Genomic DNA, 22,069 nt, shown 5'->3' with positions numbered 1-22,069 from the left:
ACCTAGCCTTCAAAGGACTGTCCTTTTCCACAACGTGCCTCTTAGAACTGGCCCCACTCTGTGAGAAGCCCAGGGACATACAGGGGACAAGTGGTTAGAAATAGAGGGGTTTCATTTGACAGCCTCAGCTGAGCCCCCAGCTGACTGGACCAACTATGCCATTCATTTGGGATGCTCTGGACAAGTCAGCCCCGTAGTTGACTGCAGCCCATGGCATTGGAAGAAATAGTAAAGTTGCTCTTGTTTAATCCACTAAATTATGTAGCTCTTTTGTTTGTTTTTAAATATATTTTTATTGACTTCGAAGAGGAAAGGAGAGAGAGAGAGAGAGAGAGAGAGAGAGAGAGAGAGAGAGAGAGAGAGAGAAACATCAATGATGAGAGAGAATCATTGATCCGCTGCCTCCTACGTGCCCCCTATTGGGAATTGAGCCTGCAACCCATGTATGTGCCCCCACCGGGAACGAACAACGGTGATCTCCTGGTTCATAGGTCCATGCTCAACCACTGAGCCATGCTGGCTGGCCCAGCTATAGTAGTTTTTAAACAAAAAATAATTGAGAAAGTCTTCAAGTCCACATCCTACAAGGATTCATCAGTTTCAACTTTGAGAATTGTCAGGTTCTTAACATTTGCATTGACCTCTCTTTTATGTTGATACTATCTGAAGACTTTTGTAAAGTTAGATAAAAGAAATAGGGTGGCTATTTGCAAGATACTGTGCAAGGAACTGGGTGATAGAGAGATAAATGACAGAGATATTTGGCTTAATATCTTGTAGTGTTATAGAAAGCTCCATACTATAAACATGGAATGCTCTATGCATGAGTTGCCTTTGTATCTGATAGGGAGTGCAGAACTTAAGAAAGGGAAATCTAAAGAAAATTGTGAAAAAATGATGAGCATCAGATATGAAATGAAATGGAATTGAAATTGAGAGAAAAAATTGTTATCTGTTTGAGAAGCCTTCATTTTTTTCCATATAGAGCATTATGTTTAATTTAGTGTATTTTCAATATATTTTATGCACATTTCAATGCAGTTGATATAGTAAAACTGAAAGCTGGAGAGGTAAGCAGGGACTAGATCTTGAAGGGCATTTCAACTAGATAAGTTTGGGTTCTTTGCACAGATATCAAGTAGCTACTTTAATATTTCAAGAAGGCATTGTCATATGTCAGTCTTAGGAGAAACCAATGTTTGGTAAAAGTAAAAGCTATTTCACAACACTTCCACTTGTGCTCACAAGAGAGTGTCAGCATCTGGAATTTCTTTTCTGGCATAACTTCTTACAAAACTTGATAGAATATATTAGAAAACAGCTTGACGGTATCAGGCAATGACCAGCACAGAACAGTAATCGCTACTAGAAGAAACACATAGGAGCTGAGCTCTACCATTGTCCAGACTTTCTTCATGAAGGCAGTTTTCAGTATGTGATGTAGAGAAGAACGTGATGTGCTCACTGAACTGAGGAGACAAATATCTGAGTTCAAGGAGGCTGAAGGGACTAAAATTATAGACCAAATCCATAGAAGAAGGAGCTATGCAGAGAAAGCATTCCAGAATTTGTATAGGGTTACCTCTGAGTCTTATATGCCATTCTACAGGTACATAGACCAAAAATTCATGAGACTGGGCAAAAATTTCCAAGGAAAAAAATAGAGATCTATAAGGCAATTTCCAGTACTCAAGAAGAGCTGGGAATTGTTCAAAATCTTTTTAACCAGAAAATAGAGAACTGGTTGCTTATATGTCACATTCGTTGTAGAGTGTAGGATGGATGCCAGGTAAAAATGATTTAACAGTCTTTAAAAATACCAAAATTATCATTCAGCAATGGAAAAATTAATATATTCTGTATCAAAAACAACAAACATAGAAGCAGAACAATATGAACCATAAACAATAGAAATATCTATGGATAGAATCAAACCCAGAAATATGAGAGGTGATAGTATAGTTGGATAAAAATATGCTAGTAAATATAATTTTTATTATATAAAGAATGCTTTAAAAGATAATCAGTTGATTTAAGCAAAATATTAGCAAGACTGTGTATTTCAAATTAGTAAATAGCAAAATAGATCAATATACCTCAAATGATGAGGGGAGAAATGGAAATATAGTGTTGCAAAGCTTCAATATACAAGAAAAAAGAGGCAAATGAAAAATCACAAATATGAAATGCAGTTGAAAATTTTAACACCCCTCTCAAAGTAATCGATAAGAGAAGTGAACTTCAGAAAAATCAGTAAAACTATAGAATACTTCATTAATATTATCAAACAAGGTGGTCAAATTTACAATTGTAAAATACAATACCCAACAATAGCAGAATAAACACTATTCAGGTACCTATAATATCCTGAGCCATAAAATAAGTTTTAACAAACTGCGAAGATTGAATTTATGCAGAATATATTATCTTATTACAGTTAAATTTAACAAGACACTATGAACAGAATATTATAAAAACCTTCACGTATTTAAAAAGTAAACAATATAATTAAAATCATCCATGAGAAAAAGGAAAACACATGATGAACTTTAAAAATTTTATGGAATAAAGAGGCAACAAAACATGTCAAAACTGTGGAAGAAAGATAAATCTCTACTTAGATTTAAATGCTTACATATGAAAAAATAGCTAGAATTTTGAATATTATAGAAAACAAGAAAAATTAAGCATAATTTAAGTAAGAAGAAGAAATAACAAAGAAAATGAAAAAAAATGAAGTCTTTAAAACATATATATATATATATATATATATATATATATATATATATATATATATATACTACCATGCCTTACCCATCTTCTTTGTTCTTTCCATGAACTATTGTAGACTTCCCTTCTTTCCCCCGGATCTTTTCATGAGTGCATACAATTAAGTGTCTGTGATCAGTAAGCTAACAGTTCAACATAGCCATCTAGACTCTGAGCCTAAAGTTGGTTTGAATTCATTAAAGAAAACTTGGCTACAACTAATAATGGAAGTATTACCGATAATAACAAAATGAAAACAATACAGAAAAATAACTATTCAAGAGACTTTTGACACCTATCTGAAATGCTAAGAAAAAAAAATATGATTCACTGAAAGCTTTTCAATTCACAAGTACTCAATCTTTCATTTTGGTGATAAAGTTCTAAGGTAAACATGACCAAATAAACTATTATAGAAGTTTCTATGGACAGTTTTGATGTCTCTATAAAGTAATGGATGGCTTTTGATATATCTTTTTCATTGCTGTTTCTTTCTATAGAAAATACTCACCTGTGAACTCAGTAAACAGGAAATCAAATCAAGACAAAAGGTACAAAAAACATCCCTATATATTCCCCTATATGTTTCCCTAAGTGTTTCTCTAGAGAAAAAAAACAAAACATTTACTTTTATTAATGAAAGTAAGTTGTTTCTTTGGCAAAAATATAAATAACTATAGATGTTAAAACATAACAATATTTTATATTATTTACGTAAGGTAACTAAATAATAAAGATAAAACAATAATTTCATTATTTGCAAAAATTTAGTTGACTTTTAGATAAGTTGTATGGATGAATGATTTCATACTTTTTTGTTGAGGATTAAGTAGTTATGTTTATTTGAAGAATATTTATAAATGTCTCTCTGTAGTGGCTTTCAAAATCATTATACAAAATAATTATCCTCTGGACTCACATTCTGCTATAAAGATTTCTATAGCATTTCTTAGTATCTATAAGCACATTCATTAATGTAGAAAACTAAATTTAGAACTCCTTAAGTTACAATACAAAAACTTCATTTAAAAGCAATATTCAATTTATCTAGTTATCCTAGACAAATTTAAAATAAATAAATGAAAATAATGGATCCTTTTTTTAAAAAAATTCTTTGTTGAAAGTATTACATATGTCTCCTTTTTTCCCGATTAACCTCTTCCCGCCCACTCCCAACCCCAGCACAAGCCCTCATCCCTCTACTGTCTGTGTCCATTGGTTATGCTTATATGCATGCATACAAGTCCTTTGGTTTGTCTCTGGGCCCCTCCTCTCACCCTCCCCGTCTTCCCTCTGTGGTTTGATGGTTTATTTGTTCTTTTTATGTCTCCGGATCTATTTTTGTTCATCAGTTTATGTGGTTCATTATATTCCACAAATGAGTGAGATCATGTGTTACTTATCTTTCTCAAACTGGCTTATTTCATTTAGCATAATGCTTTCCAGGTCCATCCATGCTGTTGCAAATGGTAAGAGGTTTCTTTTTTTCTTCTTTTGTGCAGCAGCGTAGTATTCCATTGTGTAGATGTACCATAGTTTTTTAATCCACTCATCTGCTGATGGGCATTTAGTCTGTTTCTAAATCTTAGCCATGTGAATTGTGCTGCTATGAAAATAGGGGTGCATATATCCTTTCTGATTCGTGTTTCTGATTCTTGGGATATATTCCTAGAGGTGGGATCACTGGGTCAAATGGGATTCCCATTTTTAATTTTTTGAGGAAACGCCATACTGTTTCCACAGTTGCTGCACCAGTCTGCATTCCCACCAGCAGTGCACGAGGGTTTAATGGGTCCTTTTTTAATACATCAGAAACTGAAAAAAAGAACAAAAGTGACCACCTTCAAAAGTAATTACTGTATTCTTATAAATAAATGCATCATGCCAGGCCAAATAAGTTATATCAAGTCTCATTTCCAAGAAGAAGGAATTTATCCATATGTGTTCAGGAAGAAATTTATAACTTAGAATTTCATTAAAATAGTTACTGGTGAGAAAAGTGCCATGAATACTTAAAATGCAAATTTAAATATAGCAAAGAGAATTTTAGTGAAGGAGTGGAACAAATTAAGGGAAAGTTCCCTGATATTGGATTCAACGTGTCAGGTGCAAAGTAAAGCTGTTTATGTCAAGAGATAATGTAGCCAACATTTTTTTTCTTGATACATATATTAAAAATGGAAATGACAACAAATATACCTAAACCAGATTTTTATGCAAGAAATCATGTTCAAAAGAATGTTTTAGCTCTAATTGCATTTAGTCTGTTTTCCAACCCCATTGATACCAGATTCAAGTAATTTATTATAGTTATATCCAATCTAGAACAGACACCTCACTTCTCATATTCATCATTGTTTCTTGAACAAGGCCTTGCACATGGTAGTCTGCATAAGTCTTTGTTGAATCAAAAATGTTCTGAACACATACCACAATAAAAATATTGAAATATTATTATGTAATGCCAAAGTTTACAATCTGTCATTTTAAGTGATTTGTGAAAAAGTAAAGATACAAACTAAAAACCATACCAAGCGTATGTTTCAATAGTTAATATTAAGCTATACAAATCACTTTCATTATTTCAGATAACAATAAAGTTATTTAGGTCACTTCTATGGTTATATTAATTTTGTTAAATAAAGTTAATCACTCAAGCATTATTCAATCCCTGAATGACTTCTACTAATGGACAATGAAAACATACAGTAGTAAAGTTACCGTAGGTCAAAAAATGACAAAAGTCTGTGAAAGGATGTTAAACATAGGGAAAACTGGGTATAAATTAATTTTATAATTTTAAAAAGAAAGTATATAATTTTATAGTTTAAAAAAATCATTCTTTAGTAGTAAATTTGACACCTCTCAAAATAAAATAAATTACACAGATTGGACCACAAATACTAAACTGTACATGGGTGGGTGAATGATGTTTAAGCAATCTATATATATAAAAGACTAAGTGACCGAGCGACCAGTCGACCGGTCACTATGATGTGCATTGACCACCATGGGGCAGATGCTCAGTGCAGGAGCTGCCCTCTGGTGGTCAGTGCGCTCCCACAGCCAACCTCTCGTGCTCCCTCCCCTCAGCCGGCTGGCCCCGATCCGACCCGATCAGGACTGGGTGAGACCACCCCAATTGGCCCCGGCAGCCTAGCCGAGGGACTCCACCAGTGAACGAATTCATGCAGCGGGCCTCTAGTAACAAAGAAACAAGAAAACAAGATTTCTGCAATGGTGTCTTTTTTGTTTGGTGGTGTTTTGTTTGGTTATTTATTTCCTCTTCCACTAAAAATGGCAAACCAAAAATCCTAGAGAAAATATCAACAAAACTGGTAATAAAATGTTTTGCCATGAATTATAAGATAGGAATAGAATGGGTCAAATCATGATAAGCATAAAAACCTGATTCAAAATGCAAATATGCCGAAGACAAAGATGAGGTGAGGGGCTTCTCATGTCCATGAGAGCAGGTACATGCAGAAACAGAAAATGGGTCCAAATGAGAGGTCCCTAATACAAACAGATGCCTTTTAAGAGAAAGGAATCCGTTTTTATAAAACTAAAAAGCTAAATATCATAGAATTTGAATTAAAAACAAATATATTTCTAGAGAATCAGGTGAAATTTAGCATGTAAGATAGGAATAACAATTTAAGAAATACATGGTAATAATAGTAGAGCACTCATGTTTAAAATTGTTGTGCTTACAATTAGATGGCTCTCAGAGTATCTTTTAATTTTAAAAAAGTTGGTCTTCATACATTATAACATATAATTATTTCCAAATTCCAATCCCTGACCTTTCATATATTCTGATTTATTAGCCAGTCAATAATAACATTAATATATTTTTAGATTGTATGCTTATATGGGATAAATATTAACAATCCAACTTGGGCATCTGGATTCAGTGCTACCTGAAACCACAAGCCCTGGCTTTTATTAATTTTCATTTTCTTTGGTTTAAGCTAGTTTGAGTTGGGTTTCTATCACATGAGAACCCTGACTGGCATGCACAGCTGAACATTCAGTTGCTCTGTTACGGCTTCTGCTCCCCAGCATGTTGCTTCTTCTATTTGGAAGGCAACGCCTTTCCTCCCTCTTGTCTGTCTCTCCAACTTACTAAAGTGTAACTCAAATACTCTCTCCTCTGAAATACCTATCCAATACATTTCATAGTAATAAGTATTTTGAGAGCTTTTATATATGATTATAAATCTTAATTGCCTTGCCTCTTTTTATCTCTTTAGCAATAGTGCCTATAGTAACCAATAATAGAGTGGAAATCCAATGTTTTATTTATATATAGCATTCTAACCTTTAAAAATACAACTCAGAGCCCTAACCGGTTTGGCTCAGTGGATAGAGTGTTGGCCTGCAGACTCAAGGGTCCCAGGTTCAATTCCAGTCAAGGGCATGTACCTTGGTTGTGGGCACATACCCAGTGGGGAGTGTGCAGCAGGCAGCCGATCGATGTTTCTCTCTCATCGATGTTTCTAACTCTCTATCTCTCTCCCTTCCTCTCTGTAAAAAAACAATAAAATATATTTTTTTAAAATATGACTCAGAGTATTAATTCAGTATAATGCTATATTTTGGTAAAACACTTAAAGTAAAGAGAGATTCTTCATGAAATTTACATACCAAAAAAAAATATCTAGCCTCCTAAAGTGGAAATGCATACAAAGTTAAGCACTTTTTATTGGCATCTTAACTCTTGCTTTTCTTTCCTGCTTTCTATGCCCTAAATACCAAGCACTTAGTTGGTAATTAGTACTTTTACAAGAAAATTGCTTCTTTGCTTCAGGTCAGTGATCAGCAATAATTAAAGTAGCTAAAACACTAAGAAATTAGACTGGTAAATGGAAGGGCATGGTAACTCTATCCAATTTTTAAGTTGTTAATTAAAATATGCAAAGACACGTGGAAAAGAAAATAAAACCCTTCAATCAATGCACATAACATAATTCCATTTTTTGTGCTATGTAATACTCATAGCTTCATTTAACCTTTTTTTATTATTTTTGATGTTTTACAACAACATCTTGTTAAACAAATGACAGAGGGATGAATTTTCCTAGGCTGGCTTCATCAATTAAGGTATCAAATAACTAACAATTAAAAATGAATCACATTTACCAGGTAATCTAAACAGTGGAAGAACATTCATGCAAAGATAAGAGTAGCTAGAATTAAAGATATTTAGACTGTAAGGTAGAAGGTCAACTTGGGAATCATCAAGTTGCTATATTTGGGGAAATCTATTCTGGAGAAAAAATATTTGAAGAAAATATTTTGATTACATTAAAGATATTTTATTCATAGTTTTCCCCTCATTTATTCATTCTTTCAAAAATAGTTATTTTTGGTAGGCATTGTATGAGTCCTTGGTATACAATAGTGAGAAAAACAGAATCAGGCTCTATCCTGTGAAAGTCAAGTATTAATTAAAATTACAAAAATATATATGCCACAAAGGAAATAATTTGGAACTATATTTTATATAACATGGATTTTATGACATGGATTGACTTGACCATTATATTTTATAACCATGGGTTAAAACTTTGAGATATAGAATGCTAACCAAATTATGTGGCAGTTTAATAAATTGGAATTAAATAATTTTATACGTGTGATAATTCTTTGAAAAAACAAGCTGTAGTACTCTGTTCAATATTTAAAATTACTATAATAAATTGTCACTGAAAAATAATCTTTCAAATCAAATATTTTAAAAGAATAAAAATCTGAATAGATATTAAATCAGTCTTTTAAGTCACTTGTTTTGTTAGTTTTCTAATTTAAGTAGAGAACATATCTACAGAGAAATATAGTCAATTCTAATATTTCCTTTATTACATTTTTTACTTAGAAATAATCTGAATATGAGTTGCTAAAATAAGAAATATTCAATACTAATTGATATCCACATTGAATTCACAAGTTGATACCTTCATATAGATCTTTAAGCTTGTGTAAGAGGTTAGCCTTTTGAACAGGAGATCTGACATCTGAAGTTCAATAATGGTCCATGATTCTGTGTTTATATGTTTAGTTGTAAATAGCTGTGTTACTGTAATCCAGCTATTCAGGAAAAAACTAATTAAAGTTCAAAGCCCTGATATAGCATATGCCAATTTCTGTGGTATCAAAAGTCCCACAATGGCCAATTTTAATCTATCAAATGCTGTCATCGAAACTTGGAGTTGGGAAAAATGCGGACAATTAGCATTTACAAGACAGGATGAGCTGGGTCCCGAACAATGCTTTCACCTTGTATGATACATCTTAACCTAGTAAATCAATTTATTTGTAAATCTATTACAAAAAAAAAATTATATTTGTAAAAAAGTTTTAAATGATGTAGAAAAGGAATGTGCAGTGTAGAACTCTCTCCAAGCTTTTTCTTTTTCTTTTTAATGCTCCACCTCATTTGCAAGTGACAAATTATTTTCACAAATAAGTGAGTTTGATTATTTTTCTCTGCAAAAAAAAAAAACCACAAAAAAACAAATAATACTGAAAAATAGCACTCACATGAAAAGGTTACAGAGTTTTGGCAAGCCACGCCATTCTTTTTGGCTCTCTTCCCATGGAGGGTAATACTGAGCTATATGCTAATTTTTCTTGGCATAAGTTCTGTTGATTTCAGCTTTGGCAATACTGTCTGGAAATGTTACGAAAATGTCACTACTCCATGTAACTTGTGCCTTCTTGGATGGAAATTATTGCTAGTGATAATGACACAAACAATCAGGAGAATTAAATAGAATAAAAAGAAATATCACCAATACCATGCCATATTTTCCATGGCATCATAATTCAGGGATGAAGGATATCAGAGGTAAGGCAGCAAGGATGTAGTCTACTGAAGGCAGCAGGTCTCATCATCATTTAGCATAACTTAGCAGTGCATGCTGGGAGAGGGTGCAAAAGAATTCAAAATCACTATCACTTTCCTTCAGAAGCTAGTAACAAATAAGAGAGTAAGGATAATTTGAAATCCACATTTATTAACCCACGGAATGGCACATTAAGCAGAATCTACATGCAAAGGAAAATAGAATAACATAAATAGGAAGTAAAAATGCTTGAGAGATGAAAAAGATGAGTTGTGAATGGTTCTTATTCATTAACTGATACTCTATTTAAGTTTAAAAAATATGGTAAAGGGGGGATGGTGGGAAGAAATTAACAAAGAACTTATATGCACATACATGAATAACCGATGGACACAGGCAATAGTGTAGTAAAGGCCTAGGAGGGTGCACGGAGGGGCGGAGCAGGCTAGAGGGGGGCCAATGGGGGAAAAAAAGGACATCTGTAATAGTTTCAAAAATAAAGATAAATTTAAAACATGTATCATGGTTCATGGAAAAATTGCTTTGCTCAGAGGTTAAAGTGGGCAGGGCATCAGGAGATGATGGGAAGGCAATATTTCTCAAAAATAGGAGGAAAAAAAAGAGTAGGTTATATTGAAATTTTTCCAAAAGAAAATAGACATAGGAGTTTTTCAGGCTGTTGGATAAATCACATGAAGAAAAGACAGTGCCAGTAATCTTCTAGTTTCTGAAACCTTAGGTATTTTCTCCCTGCTAGGTGATCTTTCTCACACTGGTTTTTATCTTTGAGCTATCAACTTCCTGTCTATGCTTTTTATCTTGAAACTGATTGATTGTCTGACTAGCTTTGGAAATCTTAATCTATTTTGTCTCCCTCTTCCTCCCCTCTCCCTTCCCCCACTATCTGAACTAGGAATCTGTTCTTGAAACTTGTTTCTAAACTCAATCCCTTACTGTTGATCAGTTTGGTTGCCTGATGTATGACTTAGAATTTGCTCCTTATGTAGGGTTCTTCCAGAAAAAAAAAAAAAATGCTCATCAGCAGAAAGTCAACAAAGCTTCTCCACTATATCTGATCAGAATCAAAAGGAGATACAAGTGGATCTGAAGCAGATCACAGCCAAACAGATTCAAACTCATTTACATATCTGGTAATGTCATTATATTATGAGATAGCTGTTTGGCATGTTAAATTTCATTGTTTTTAAAATCTTTGATTTTGCAAATCAAAGTACATTTAAAAATATTTTTATTGATTTCATAAAGGAAGGAAAGGGAGAGAGAGATAGAAACATCAATGATGAGAGAGAATCATAGATTGGCTGCCTCCTGCATGCCTCCCATTGAAGATCGAGTCTGCAACCCAGGCATGTGCCCTGACTGGGAATCAAACCCTTGACCTCCTGGTTCATAGGTCGACACTCAACCACTGAGCAACACCTCAAAGTACATTTTTTTGCAACACAAAAATTAAGCCATTTTTAATTTTTTTTCTTTCATAATGCCATTAATATCAGGTTTCCATTAACTTTAGATTTTCAAGACATATTGCACAGGACATATCTTATATAATAAAAGCCTAATATGCTAAGTGTCCGGTCAACCTGTTGCCCATTCAACCAATCAAAGAGTAATATGCTAATGATATGCTAAGGCTGCTCAACCGCTCGCTATGATGTGCACTGACCACCTGAGGGCAGATGCTCTGACCTGTAGGTTAGCTTGCTGCTGGGGTCCAGTCAGCGGGACTGGGCAAGATGGGACAGATATGCCCTGGAGCCCTCCCATGGTCCCTTCCTGGCTGGCCAACCTCCTGCATCCCTCCCCAGCCCCAATCATGCACTGGTGGGGTCCCTTGGCCTTGCCTGTGTCCTCTCGCAATCCGGGATCCCTCGGGGGATGCCAGAGAGCAGATTTGGCCTGATCCCGCAGGCCAGGCCAAGGGACCCCACTGGTACATGAATTCATGCACTGGGCCTCTAGATTAGTATAATTAAAAAGCAACTTACACAAATTGTCTACATCTGTCAAGAACTATGAAGTGTTTTAGATTTTACTCTATTTGCAAGTCAACAAGTTAGTATGCCACACTTTCATGGATGCTGGTAGAAGACATGAGTCTCCTGGGTCAGAAAAAGAGACAATTTGTCTATCACAGCAATGACCTTGGTCAATGCATTACTACTTTTCATTAGTCCTCCAACCATCAAATTCTATAGGACCATGCAAAGAGGGCCAGACAATACTTGCACATGCAGTGAGTTTCACCACAGGAGAGAAACCCTGAAATTAGGAAACCCCATGCTTTTATAATGGTAGTAACCTTGCCTGCTCTTGGTTCTGGAGGGATACAGCATCTCTAGACCAAGTCTGTTCACTATACAAATCTCCTTGAAAAAAATAGTCTGGAACAAAGTTAAATCAGTGCCTCTGCTCCAAGATATGCAGAAACATGAAAAGCCCATAGAGAATTGTGCGCCATCTCAAAAGTGGGAAAGAAATACACTGATAGTCAATTTCAGTGACACAAAGGGAAAGTTGCTTTGATGTTAACTTCACCTCTGTAAATGTGTAATTATGTACTTAATGGTCTTCAATAAATTACTTTTTTTTTAATAATGACAATGCCAGAAGATGTATACACATACACAGAGAGAAAGAATGAGAGAAATTAGCAATTAGTTCTGTGGGAAGAATTATGTCATCTTTTCAAAAATACAGTTAACAGATATTTTGTATACATTTTCTACTGAAGAGTTAATATGTAGACTAGCACATGAATGACTGAAGTAAGACCTAGATAGGCAGGAGAGCGGCTTCATTATTGTAGATTTTGTTTTTGAAGGAGTCTGCATCACAATGATCACCCCTCAGAAGAGAGTGCTAAGTTGTGACTGCTTTAAGGAAATAGGCTGACAGGGTAGAAGGAAGCTTCTCTTTCAAGATAATGGATGACAGTCCAGAGAATGTAAGAGAAAACCTGAAAACAGCATCTTGCTTAGGATGTACTGTATTGAGAATCTTATATTGGTAAGCTGCTTTTTTATGTGTTTGGAATGCTAAAAATATTTTTGAAATGTTCCAATACATTTAATTTACCTGAAGAAGGGTGAAGACAAGGAATTTTAACTCTGTTGAAGCCTTATCAACAAAAGGCGCATGTCAGGGTAGTGTTGGCACTGATTATGATAAAATTTACTAAGGACAAGTGAATATCAGACATTGATACTTCATAGGTCAGGACTAGGAACTTCACATCCTAATGTCAAATACAGATATTCAAAGTTTTGGTTTATTAAAGGCAGAATTTTCTTAGAGGAAGTGAACAGTAATGATGTATAAATAACAACAGCAAAGCAGAATTATTCTAAGGCATTTTGCCTACAATGTCTACACAACTACTAGTAAGTAGATGTTTATCTAAACTTAACTAAGTTTTCATAAACTAAAATCAAGGATACTAACTTGATTTTCTAGGCCTTTCAGATCATTATGAAGTAATATAATGAGCACTCTGTTAAGGTTATTTTTGTAATGGTGGTTAATTACTTCAATTTACCATACCAGGTGTATTTTAGGTATTTGCTTTTCCTTTAAAAATTTATCATTTCAGAGAATTGATAAATTCTATAGATTTTTTTAAAACAGAGTATCTCTTTTTTTAGTTACTATTTAAGAAGTAGTAGAAACACAATGACTTTATATTTCTTTTCCAGGTTATTACCTATTTTGTTATATGGCACTTAGAAAAGTTTACCTGGGTTGTTTAATTTCTAGCTACATGGCTTGTATTTCTAAACCTTGGCAGAGTTCCATGCCCTACCTTATTCCTACTAAATCGAAATCTCGAAGAGAAGGCCTTGGGAACCTGAATTTTTAACAAGTACACTAGCTGGTTTTGATCATTAGAACAAGTTTGAAAACTGGCTCAGAGAAGCTAAGTTTGGGATTGGGTCTCAAATCCAAGTAATTTAAATACCAAAATCCATTTACTAAGCTCTGCCCCTCTGGTAGATGTGTTGCTAAATACTTTAAATGTCTTATCGTGGTTACTACTCGCACCCATCCTATGAGGCAGGCCGTGTTATCACAGCCATCTAATTGATGTGAAATGAGCTCAGTGGAGATAAGTAATTTGTCTGAGGTGACAGTGGAGTAATGGATGTTCCAAACCAGTTCTGCTACCACTGGAGTCTGGGCTCTTAAATTCCTGTCTTCATTACTAACTCAATTCTTTAAATTTAAAATATAAATATCATCCACCTTGGCTTCTTAGTCCAAGTTCATCCAGACATTATAGTTCTAAGGATCAGCTCCTTAATCAGGCTTCTATCCCTGCCGACTCCACATCCTAAATGTTAGGTACACAAAGAAATACCAAAGAATGCCTCATCCTAACGACCATGCTGTTGGTGTAATGTGCATCCGTAGTATAAGAGGTTTGCAGGCCAGTAGCATTTTAAACGTTCCTCTTATTTATTTGTGGAGAGAAAAGAGAACCCATTCTGGCAGTGTGAGGTTTCTTAATGGAAAATCCCAAATTTATTTTCCTTCCTTTACCAATAACATTAACATAATTGCAGCATACAAATGTATGCTTTCTTTGCATACAGCTCTGCTAATATTGTCTTGTGTTTTAATGGTGCTCCAACTTCTAACTACAAGCAGATTCTAGGGGGGTGGCTTTAAATGAACCATTCTCATCAATGGGAGTGGTGAATGTGGCTGGAGGGCTCTTGGTACACAGCAGAGAGTAACTAAATATGGTAAAAATAAGCAAACGTTGCACAGATGCTCATAGCTGACTTCTTGGTTTCCAACTTATTAAATGGTCTTTTTGCAAACCTATAGATCGTTACTCATGCAGACTCTCTATCGAGGGTGCTTCAATAGAGGCTGCCTATTCAGAGGTAATGAGAAAAGTCCTAATTAAGCTGGCCATATGTTCAATTGCATTTATAAATGGAAAAATAGCCTCTTTTTGCTGCTGCTCCCACCCTTGTTGCCATCTCCTGCTGCTGTGGGTGTCACTGAAGCAGTTACTGCTTCAGCAGCCTCCTCTGTAGTCCAGCATGTTCATTCCAGGCCCGCGCTCTGTTTCATGAGATATTCTTGGCACACACAGCCGAGTGCCTGCAACGCTTGTTTATGAAAATATCTTTCTGGAGATCTATGTCTGTATTGAATGCAACTATGTCTTCAATTTTGCCCCAGGGATATAGATCTAGCAATGCTGCCAAAACATATTCAAGCGTTTAATCTATTCTGGAGCACACGGGGAGCCCAGGAGTCAGGTCTGCCCTACATAGCCCTGTCCCTGTGGCCGTGATATTTAGGTTTCTTTGGGGCCCTTTTCTTCCAGTGCAGGTGCAAAGCATTTGTTTGAACTTATATCGACACTGGAAGTCAGGTAAATACTCAAAGTGTAAAAGCTGCACTACTGTGAGCCTAAAACTGCTTGGAGGAATGTATTTTTCTTATTCAACTAACTACCAATGCCTAAACATTTGAAAGCTGTTAAAGGAAAACTGTAATTTCAGGTGGTATCAGACCAATATTTAAGAGTATTATATTACTTGTTTATTCATATGATGATCATACATAGTGCAGTTATTATGACCTCTATATTTCCTTGGGAATAAAAAGAATAATTAGCATCTATTTGCAAGAATAAAAAAGCCATAGTCATTAATAGGTTTTGTTCATTTAATACATGGGCTCTAAGATAATGAACATATATAACTATATTAAACATACCCATATGTTTAATATAGGGAAGGCCCTGGCTATATTGCTCACTTGGTTACAGTGTAGTCCTGAAATGCCAAATTTGTGGGTTTGATCCCTGGTCAGGGCACACTCAAGAATCAACCAAGCAATGAATATATACAACAGAACGATGTTTCTCTCTCTCTCTCTCTCTCTCTCTCTCTCTCTCTCTCTCTCTCCCTCTCTCCCCATTTTTCTCCCTCTAAAATAAAAGAATAAAATTTTTAAATAAAAAATATAATGGAAAAAGTATATAAATGAGATTTTTTTTCATTTTTATTATTATCAAACTAATATTTTCTAAATTTATTTTGTTACATGACATGTGAAAGAGAAATTTTTGTTTTTGCTCTGATATTGTCCAATTGAGTGATGACAATCAATAAACTATTCTTTCCCTGCATATAAAGTAAATTAATATTTGTCCTAGGTTTTAGTTGATTATCTTGGGTATTTCAATGAACTATTACATAAACTACAAATGATGATTATGACTTCTTTCAAAAAATGTTTTAAAAATTATCTTTATTATTGAAAGAATTACAGATATCCCCTCTTTTAATTCCATGTAAATTTTTGGAGAGTTTGTTCTAGGTCTGTGAAATATGCCATTGGTATTTTAATAGGGATTGCATTGAATCTGTAGATTGCTTTTACTTTTTAATGATGTTAATTCTACCAATCCATGAACAAGGTATATTCTTCCACTTTTTTATATCTTCCTCTATCTCTTTCTTCAAAGTCCTGTTTTAAAAGACCTATATCGGTCTTTTACTTCCTTGATTATGTTTATTTCTAAATATCTCAATTTTTTAAAAACATATTTGAGCTAATTTCGAAAACAATGTGTAGTATAAGCACCTGACAGCTTTTTTTATTGTGAAGAAAGTACCTGAAGTTAAGCTTTTGACTGCTAAAACTGCCTCCACTTCAAAAACATCTATCTTGAATAAACACATTGCCAGCTACACAACTAAATAAAGAACTAGGGGCCCTGCCCTACCCATAATTTCCCCTTTTTAGATAGTTCTGGTTGATTTAAATAACTGACTATCTGATGGCTTGCTTTCCCCTTTCCTCATTTTAATTCCCACTCTTATGTTTTAAATTTACCAAAAAGAGAGAACCTGTGAAACCCTAGATGCTCCATCTTGAACCCCAATAAAAGCAGAACTCCTGGTCTCAGCTTTCTCTCTTTCTACCTGGGACCTCTCTGTGTGGCCCCAGGCAGCTGTGTACAATCAAGACCTATGAGTAATAAACTTTGTCTTTGAGAAGTTCTCTGATGGTTCTTGTTGAAGGGTGTCTTGTAAACATAATAACAACCATGATGGCTGATCCAAACGTGAAATTGGATCTGGTCAGGGAAATGTCTGTGGGGTCTCATACAAGTAGTACAGGCCTAGGGGAGTGCCCCAGGCATTTCTAGCCAATAGTATCACTATCAGTAGGCTGAATACAGAACAAAATGTACATGGCATTCCTATTAAGCATATTTATCTCTAATGTGACTTTATTGGAAATTCTACATTTTTCTTGATATTTTAGAGACTTTAAACTGTAATATTTGAAAGTTTTGATAATTATATAAATATTAAATAATATATATGTAATTTTCTTACTAGAGAAAATAGAATATATAGAAGTATCTAATTAGTTTAAAACCAATATAAATCTAAATTTTTGTTCTCTTTGAAATAGCAGGACCTATAAATGCCATAAGTTTAGAAATGCATTTTTTGACTTAATAATGTCACAGTTTGCAACGTATCCATAATTTTTCCTGCCAAAATATTGTTTAAATGTAATTACTCTGAAATTCAAAGGTGTGCAGAAACTTTAACAAGCATAACCTAATCAAGTTTTGAAATGCTTTGCTAGAGTTGACCTTTAAACATGTATTCTAATCAATAATGAAGTTTTTCTTTTGCACCTTGTAATAGTACTCTGAATGGTATTTTAGGGTAATAAGAAAAAGTGCACGTGAATAAATAAGCTTTCAAACATTGATATATATTTTTAGATTATATTGTTAATGTAAAGAAGTATATAAAATGTAAATATAAATTATATATTTATGATAAAGCAATAAATTTTAGGTTTTTTTTAATTGACTTCAATATAATAAATTTTAAATGTATAGTTCTTTCTAAGCAAATAGTGATTGCAGTTCTGGTAGGAAATTCCAATTTTAAATGATCACTTTCAAAATGATAATTTTTACTTTTGACACTTAACTAATTGTAAGAAACATAATTGAAATGATAGGACAAAATGAAGAGAAAACTATTTTTTTAAAAAAAGTGTCAGCCTCAATAATGCTAACATTTTAATGTGTATATAATTTTACATGTAGTGATAAAATATAATCAACTGTAATTTTGTTCTCTTGAGATAATCACCTTTATTATAGTGGTATAAATATTTTAAATATATTCTATTTATATTGGACCATTTGTTGCCAAAAATGAGATTATTTCCTGAACAATATTGTTTTATCCTTATACCATGTAGGTAGGTCTTCATACGTCACAACAGAAATCCCGCCTCATTTGCAGTCTGCATTGTACAGTTGGGATTCAATTCTTCCAGGCAACGATAATGTTTATAAATGTTCTTAAGAATTACTTAGAAATTTTAACAATTTAGAATTTTCTTTGAATTTATATCTGTTTCTGCTATGATTTCCTTAGAGATTCCTTGTGTAGCTGTAAAATATATTTCACATTTAGAATTTTTTCTTTGAAAGAGTTACAAAACTAACCTCCTGACCATTTGTTAGGCATTATGAGTCAAAAATATTCCCTCAAATAAATATTAAGGCTGAAAGAGTGTTTGTAGAGAAGTAAATGATACAAGATCCAGAGCACAATGAAATCAGATGACAATGTGTAGCAGTCCCTGGCTGAGAACAAGTATAGTAAGCAGAGTTAATAATGTCCATTGGATAAGAATGTAAAGTGCTGAGCTGATTTTCTTTGGTTAATAGTGTATGAGAACACTATGAGAATGATGAAAATAACATCGGTATATAGACACATATATGAATATATACATCTACAGCAGGTTTACAATTGTAATACAAATACAGTACTTAATAAATAATGCTACAAGAATAAACTTCTATACACTCACAACTGTAAACCTACTTTTACCCATCGCTGTCTATATATCTGTATAATTTTTACCTTTTTAAAATTCATTTTTAATTTTGGTCTGAATAGATGCCTTAAAGACCGGGAACTCGTTATTCACTGTCATATACTTATCACCTAGCCTTTTATGTCCTAAGCACTCTTACATTATGCATTGGGTGAAATAAATCAAATAATGGATTGGTGAGGACAATTAAGAGGTAAAACAATTAGAAGAATTAGATTTCTGTCAGAAAACTTTAGTTGTCTGGTCCTTGAGAAATATGCACTTTTAATGGCATTGAGAAAGAAAACAAGAAGCATAATCAGCAAACATTTCAGAGGTAGTATTAGCATAAGTAGGCGGCTAAATGGGAACTTCCTATACATTCCTAATATTTTGTTTTCTGGTTGGGATAAAATTAAGATAGTTTTATCTCCTTTACTGTTTGTATCTCTGGCTAGTATTCTTAATCAGTATGCAATACTACCTGGTACAATGGTGAGGCCATTGGTTTGAAATGATGATTACAAAAAGAAATATATTTCTGGTGGAATAAGGTACTTTCCTTGATAAAAATATATTGATTTTCAATCACCTGCAACATATGTGATTGAAGATTCTTTCTCAGGTGTTGAAAATAAATAAAGGAGACCTTTACATTGACGATTAATCTTTAGAGGCATTAACTAAATTTGTAAGAATAGAAGAGCTCACCCAGAGAGAATGAGTAATAAGGGAAGACAGAGCTCAGTGATTTCTTCATGCGGCTATAAACCTTTTAATGGAGTAACTGCCACATATCTAACACCGGATTGGTAGCTCGATATTCAAAGATAGTTAAGCTATAGGCATGACCCTCAAAAACTTTTGTATGGTAAAGGAAACATAAAATTAAAATAGTATAAAAGAATCTATGAAAGTCATAGTCCAAGTATAATGTTTATGCAACAAAAGATTTTGCTTGACAAATCCAATAAATCTATATAACAAAGGGTTGACAAACTTTTTCTTTAAAAAACTGGTTAGTAAATATTTGCAAGTTTGCAGACCATATGGGCTCAGTCTTAGCTACTGCACTCTATCAATGTAGCATCAGAGCAGTGTTGCTGTGTTTCAATAAAACTTTATTTACACAATGAGATGGTTTTAGCCAGCAGGCTATAGTATGCCAACCCTTAATATAGGCGTTGATAAATGGGCTGCATCTGAAAAAATTAGTACGGATTTTCCTAATATATAAAGATCAGATCAGATGTAGTATTTTTTTTCTCCTATTCTGGTAAATTCCATGTAAATATAGACATTGTTTAACTCATTGCTCTATCTTCAATGAAAAAATGCTTTACATGGAATAGATGTTCAGTAATTCTTTGTTAAAGAAAAATAAATGTCTCATAATAAATGCTCAGTAAATATTTGTTAAATGAGTATGCCTGTTAACTTTGAGGTTAGTGTTTTTTTCCTGTCAGTCAATAGTATTTGCAGAAAATTTCTTCTAGCTTACTCTTCAAATTTTTAATCAGAAATAAGCATTGAATATTATCAAATATCTTTTCTACCTCTATTGAGAAGATAACTTTCTTTATCATTTAAAGTTTTAAGATAAACTATTCCTGCATTCTTCAGATGAATTACTTTTAGGCATGTGTGTTGGTTTAAAAAAAAAAAAAAGATGTCTACAAACCCTTTGCCTCTATTTCTATCAAAAAGTGGGAGGCTATACCTCACCCCTTGAACATGGCAGGTTTGTGGCTGCTTTGACCATGGTGTGCAGCTGAAGTGCCCGTATGAGATTTTTAAGATGAGGCCATCAAAGGCCACACAACTTCCGCCTTTGCTGCAATGCCGCTTACTTTTGGACCCTTGAGTTGCAGTGTGAGAAGTTCAACCACACTAAGGTCACTTTCTGAGAGAGGCCAGTTGGAGGTGCCTCAGTGGACAGTTTCAGCAGCACTGCAGCCAACGGCATCAATGGCCAGCCATGTTGGCAAGTCTTTCATGGCCAGCCCCTGTGGGACTTGAGATGACAGCAGCCCCTGAAGGCACTCAATTGCAACCATATGAGAGATTCGAAAGAGAACTGTCTAGCAGAGCTCTTCCTGAAATTCTGACCCACAAAATGAAGAACAAAATATAGTTGATGCTTTAAGAAACTTAGTTTTGGTATATTTAGTTTATGTTTTTGTCAATATTGCTGTTAGAGTTATATAGAAATATGGGATGTTTAGGGTCTGAAATACTCCAACATTTTAAATGTTTTTAAAAATATATTTTTATTGATTTCAGAGAAAAAGGGAGAGGGAGATAGAAACATCAATGATGAGAGAGAATTATTGATCGGCTGTCTCCTGCAAGCTCCATACTGGGGATCAAGCCTGAAACCCTGGCATGTGCCCAGACAGGGAATCAAACCATGGCCTCCAGATTCCTTGGTTGATGCTCAAATACTGAGCCACACTGATAGGGCTAACATTTTAACTTCCTAAAGTTTTTAAATTACTTTTAGTAAAACTAAATGGCCATGGGCTTTTTAAAGAGTAGGGAGTAGATATAATAATACTATTAATTTATATGTTAAGCAAACACTAAAAACTTTACATAGACCATATGGAACAACATTCATATAAGAACAACAAAAAGTATTATGAATCAGGTATTGTTATTATGTCAATTTTTATAGAGATGGAACTGGGGCATAAAAATTATCTAAGGGCATACAGTATGAATAATCTGATTTCAATAGCCAAGACCCTTGAGACTACACATTGTCCTTAAATTTCCACTTCTTTAAATTATTGGAGGTTCAGTCAAGTTTTGTTGTTAACTTTTTATGCATCTGTGTTGCATATATAGGTTTTTCTATAATGCCATTCATTTCATTTGGCTTTAAAATCTGTTTATAGACATAATATACCCATTTACCCCTTTTGAATAAAACTTATAAAAATATTTTCTCTACTTTTATTTTATAGATATTTATATGTTATATCATTATTTTAAAAACTAGATCCCTGTGTTATCATGATATATATACTTTTTTTTTCACCCTCTTTAAATAGAGATTTTGTGTTTTCTCTCTTTTCAGACATCTAACTTTTCTTTTACTACTCTCATTTTCTGCTGAAGACCTTGATCCTTGTTTTAATACTTCTAAGAGGATAGATACTTGGATATGTACCAAAATACTACACTTTTGTTCCTTTTCCATGGTTGAACAATGTACGTTCCTGAAAAAATCTTTATGTTCATATACTAAAAATATAACTTCTCTTACCATTTTCCCATGATTCTGCTGTGACACATAAAAAACTCTTTACTTTTCATTTTTTTAAATATATATATATATATGTGTGTGTGTGTGTGTGTGTGTATACATATATATGTATATATACACACATATGTATATATTGATTTCAGAGAGGAAGGGAAATAGAGAGATAGAAACATCAATGATGAGAGAGTATCATTGATTGGCTGCCTCCTGCACGCCCCCTTTTGGGGCGCGGCGGGGGGGGGGGGGGGCGGGATCGAGCCCACAACCT

The sequence above is a fragment of the Myotis myotis genome, unplaced genomic scaffold, assembly GCF_014108235.1.
Source record: "Myotis myotis isolate mMyoMyo1 unplaced genomic scaffold, mMyoMyo1.p scaffold_m19_p_1, whole genome shotgun sequence".
Classification (NCBI taxonomy): domain Eukaryota; kingdom Metazoa; phylum Chordata; class Mammalia; order Chiroptera; family Vespertilionidae; genus Myotis; species Myotis myotis.
This window is presented reverse-complemented; position numbering follows the sequence as displayed.